At 39.8% G+C, this 5,325-nt stretch overlaps 1 pseudogene; it reads left to right on the top strand.

Annotated features, from left to right (window-relative positions):
* Window positions 1–821: 821 nt before the first annotated feature.
* On the top strand, window positions 822–2,548 carry LOC138382416 (UBX domain-containing protein 7-like; annotated as a pseudogene).
* The last annotated feature ends 2,777 nt before the right edge of the window (window positions 2,549–5,325 follow it).

The raw sequence follows: 5,325 nt of genomic DNA, 5'->3' as shown, positions 1-5,325 counted from the left end.
CCTGAGCAACACAGTGAGACCCCGTCTTTACAAAGAAATAGAAAAATTAGCTAAACATAGTCATGTGCACCTGCTGTTCCAGATACTCACGAAGCTGGAAAACCACTTGAGCCCAGGTGTTTGAAGTTGCAGTGAGCTATGATGACACACTACACTCTACCCCAGGCATGAGAATGAGAACCTGTCTCCTGTCTTTTTTTTTTTTTTTTTTGAGACAGAGTGTCGCTTTGTTGCCCTGGCTAGAGTGAGTGCCATGGCGTCAGCCTAGCTCACAGCAACCTCAAACTCCTGGGCTTAAGCGAGCCTACTGCCTCAGCCTCCCGAGTAGCTGGGACTACAGGCATGCGCCACCATGCCCGGCTAATCTTTTCTATATATATTTTAGTTGGCCAGATAATTTCTTTCTATTTTTTAGTAGAGACGGGGGTCCCGCTCTTGCTCAGGCTGGTCTCGAACTCCTGACCTTGAGCGATTCACCCGCCTCCGCCTCCCAGAGTGCTAGGATTACAGGCGTGAGCCACCGCGCCCAGCCCTGTCTCCTGTCTTAAAAAACCACGGGGGTGGGGGAAGGAAAATCTTGGCACATTCTATGATAAAAGCAAACCTTGAGGCTATTAAGTTAACTGAAATAAGCCAGTAACAATGTTAGTGTATGATTACACTTAATATGATGTATCTTAGAGACACTTCCAATATCGTGCTGGAGAACCACGGTTCCCCCTGCTGGTGGGACCCAGAGCTGATAGAAACAGGTCAAGCCTCTAAGTGCACCCCTACACTTTTCTGGAATTATGAAGCTGAGTAGCCTCTCCCTGCTCACTATGACCATCCTCCGCCTGCTCGCTGTGACCATCCTCCTTTGCCTCCACATGGCCCAGCCTGGAGTCAGAAAGGGTGCAGCTAAACCTAAACCAGGATATTGTCCAGAGTTTACTCTTTCCTGCCCTTTCACCCTGTTACCTAAGTGCCGGCAAGATAAAAGTTGCCCGCGGGTCCAGAAGTGCTGCTTCTACAACTGCAGACATCAGTGTATGGAGCCGTGGTTGAGTTTGGAGTGAGGTGGAAACTCTTTCTTAACCCGGCCCGAAGAGACACTGGTGCTACAGGCTCAGACTTGGATATCTGGTCTGCAATTCTTCCATGCTACTCCCAGGCCCAAGACTACCTTTTAGCAAGAGTTAAATGCTTACTAATATTACGACAAAATAAAGAATAAAGTGTTGACTATTTAAAAAAAATATGATGTATCTTAAGTAGTCAAACTCATAGAAATAGAAAGTAGAATGAAGTTTGTCAACGGCTGGAGAGAGAGTAAAATGGGCAGTTGTTACTTAGTAGGTATTGAGTTTTAGTTTTTCAAGATGTAAATTTCTAGAGATCTTGTGCATAACAATGTAAATATACTTACTACTCCTGAAATGTACATGTAAATAAACTTAAGATGGTAAATTTTACATGTTTTACCAATTAAATTTTTTTAAAAGAATAACTTAAATAGTTGTCAAGCTTTTCAGAAATTACATTCAAATCACAAAAGTGCTTCTCTCACACCAAGATAATATAGATTCATCAACAAATATTGATACATGGTAAATTTAAGATTATTTCCGTGACTACTCACCCAGACAAGACATAACAACCATTGAAAATCAGCCAGGATAGGTTTATCATGACAGTGAAGAAGGCCAGAGATGTAATACGTACAGTTGTATAAACTAGGGGATTTCCCGTTTCCGTATTGGACCCATGGACAGGTCATAAGCTAGTAGAGTGGCACCAATTAGATATTTCTTCTTTCTTGGACCAAGTGACAGGATTTCTAGGTGAACACGGGCAACTGGATGGACTTTCTAGCAGTCTCCCCCAAAATGTGCCCATTCAGAGGGTCTTATATATGCAAGTGAAGACCCCATATATAAGACCCCATTCAGAGGGTCTTATATATGCTAGAAGCTTCCATCAGAGGCTCCTTGCAAGAGACACATTTTGATTCAATACAGACAAAACAGGGAAGCCACTCTGATGAAGAATCTGAATCTGAACTTTTTTCTGGCAGTGAGGAATTCATATCTGTTTGTGGTTCCAACGAAGACGATAATGTAGAAAACCTCACCAAGTCCAGAAAGTCCCCCCATAAAGATTTGGGGCACAGAAAAGAGAACAGAAGGCCACTAACTCAGCCCCCTGCCAGAACTGAGCCTGGAACAGCCACAAACCACCAAGCATTATCAGTTGTGAATTCAGATATACTAGCGATGTCACCTGAAAAATCAGATGGAATGGAGTGGAAGGGGTAGATGTAAAAGCACCAAAAGCACAGCTGATGTTGTGGTATCCAGATCAAAAAAGGGAAGACACCATTCATCCAGAGCAAGCTAAACTGCTAGCTTTGGTGAAGCATGTCCAGTGTAAAGGATATCCGAATGAACATGTTGAACTTCTCACCAACTTCCCTCCAATGAAACTATCTCATCTGGACTATGACATTATGTTACAGGAGGCAGACCTTTGCCCTTAAAAGACTGTCTTTGTACAGGAAAGAAGTTAACACCATGGCCTGAACTCTCTCAGCTTACCCCTTTTTTCTCTTTTCCTGTGATACCATATCACTAAGTATGCATTTTGGCTCATAGGACCATAGAGCCAAAATTGGGCAAACAAATCACCTGCCTTCGTTTTTATTTCTTGTTTTCTCCTATGATCAGTCTCTTTCTACCTCTTTTTTTTTTTCTTTTCTCTTTTCTTCCCCCACCCCCAGCTTACTTTTTTCTTACCTAATACGGTGACCAAATAGAAGTGTAAGGATAAGATCTCTCCTAGAACCATCAGCAAGAAATGTTTGTTCCAATAAGTGATCTCTTGCACAGCACTTCTTGGGGATCCAGTGTTACTCTCCAGACTCCTTTGGCACAGGAATGGCTAAATTCAGCATATGAACAAACTCTATTTTTTGTAAGTTCCCATTTTCAATAGGGAGAAGAAATCCTCTAACGTATTTTGTTTTCTTTTGTTCATGTAGGAAATATCATATAACAAAATATCTAGGCTTTGGTTTACATACAAAAGGCATCCTTTATCATTAGTAATCATATTTAAATTTTTTTAAAGGATTCCCATTTTCCCAGCTGTAAGAATTATTTCCATGGCATCTGTTATTGGCAGAATGAGTGTTAAATGTGGAGTGTGTAGCATGGGTAGCTTTCAGTGCTCAAGCCTGAGACAGTTTTCTTTATTATTACTCTATTACCTATATTGACCCTGCTGGTCCTACAATGAACATCCAGTGAGCAAACTGTGGTGACTGGAAAAGGAAGGTGCTTGCTGTTCTGCCAGTACGACATATTAGCTCCTTTGACCCCTCCACTGTCTGGGTCCAGTGATCCACAGAAAGGCAGCTGGTCAATAATCATGCACAACTGTGGCTTATAATTGTAACCACTCTCATTATTGATTGTCCTATGTTCTTTAAGGCACACTAGATATGCCCCTGGGGAAAAAGAAAATGTGCAGATGAGAGTTGCTAACCAAGTGCCTTTGGTTAGAAATAATGATTCACTCTTTCCTCCTGGTTGGAATAGTCTCTAAAAGTCCCTGTTGACTGAAAGAGCATAATTCCTGAAAAATGGTGTTTTCTTTTAAAAGGTATCAAAACTGAAAGCCTCTCTGAGGGCAAGATCTTTAAACTCAATTCACAAGAAAACATAATTAAGGGGGTCTGTGGAGATTACCAGTAATCTTCAGATGTTGTGAGTTTCTTTTGCCAACAAAAGCCACATTCAAATTGTAGTTAGTGAAAGGTTTTTTCAGTAATTTTTAGAGGAGGCCATCTTGAATCTGTATGATATTATTTACATACCAGTTTCACTATATATACACCACGTTCTTATTTTGTGCTTAAAATAGAGTCCTCTGAAGGGGTAGTAATAATTCTGGTGACAAAATCAGAACTTTAACTTGTTGTAAAATCATAATATGGAATGTACCTATTTTGTCAATTGGGGCTTTAGATTGAATCTTCTGCTTGAGGAACATAAATTGCTACTGCACAGAGACCTTTAAGTTCCCATCTACTTTAAGATTCCTCTCTTGGCAACTAGGGAATTGGGGTGGGGGAAGAGGCTACGTGTTGCTCGTACACGGTTACAGAATATGGTTTCTACTGGCTGGATTTTGAGGGATCCTCCCTAAAGAATGAGTTATTAATTTCTTCAAGAAGATCACAGAAAATTCTGTTTATTCTTCAGTGAGTCCTTTTGATTTAATGTTCTTACATTTTTTTCTAAGTCTGTGTAAGTGCTTATGTGTAAGTATGTAATGGTATAAATATTTATAAATATATTTACATAATTAGTTTCATGTATACCTTGAGTCAAAGTTCTCTGTTTAGATTGGTGTCTTGAGTAATAGCACTTTGGTGTCTTTTCATAGGCTCTGGAAGCTTAATTAGCAGTTTCTGATTTATTGAGGAAACATGGGTTTCATGTTAATTCCTCAGCTGTATCTCTGAACTTGGAAAACATACTTGCTGTTTGGGGAACAGAGCTGTATACTATCAAAGGTGCACTGGAGGGTAAAAAAATTGTTTGTAGTGGACACATCAGAAATCTAAAAGTTAAGAAGGCACATTGTTAAGGTTATGCTCATTTTTGAGTTCTGATGGCATCCATCTCCACTCCCAGCAAACTCACAGCTGAAGCCCAATAGAGAAAAAATTTGATGTCAAAAATTTTTCCTATAGTACTCTATATTTCATTCTCTTGCCTACTAGCTTCTCTTGATAAAACATATTGAGAAAACTTGAGACAACATGTTCATTAATAAGAATATAGTCCTTTTTGCTTTCCTCAGCACTTTTCAACTTGGGTTACTGTGAGGTGATTAAACATATGTGAAGTTTTCCAGACACAACATGATACATTCATCCAACTTAGATACAACTGGGATGTTTAGGGTACAAAGGTAGAGGATTTTGTTTTATTTTGAGGCAGGAGTATAATTATCTTGAGGTTGATATAGAGGCCCATGGGGAGGAGTTATGGATTGTACATGAGAAGAGTAAACAAGGAGTACTGCCTTGATCCAGAACTTAACCCACTTGTGGAGTATACTTCTTCCAGTTTGCCTTATTTCTTCTGCAGGTTCCTTTGCTCTTTGGGCGAGAGGTTTTATTGAATAGATTAAATGAAATCAGTAAGGTTAGTTAAAAATCATTCCTTATGGGTGCTGTAAACAGCTTGGAAGAGAGTTTTAAAAATAGGGAGGAAAAGAACAAGGTAGACTTAGAGAGTGATGAGAAAAATACACGGAGACAGAATGAAAACTAGT

The sequence above is a fragment of the Eulemur rufifrons genome, chromosome 4 (assembly GCF_041146395.1).
Source record: "Eulemur rufifrons isolate Redbay chromosome 4, OSU_ERuf_1, whole genome shotgun sequence".
Lineage (NCBI taxonomy): Eukaryota > Metazoa > Chordata > Mammalia > Primates > Lemuridae > Eulemur > Eulemur rufifrons.
The sequence above is the reverse complement of the archived record's forward strand: the minus strand, read 5'-3'. Positions and strand labels throughout refer to the sequence as shown.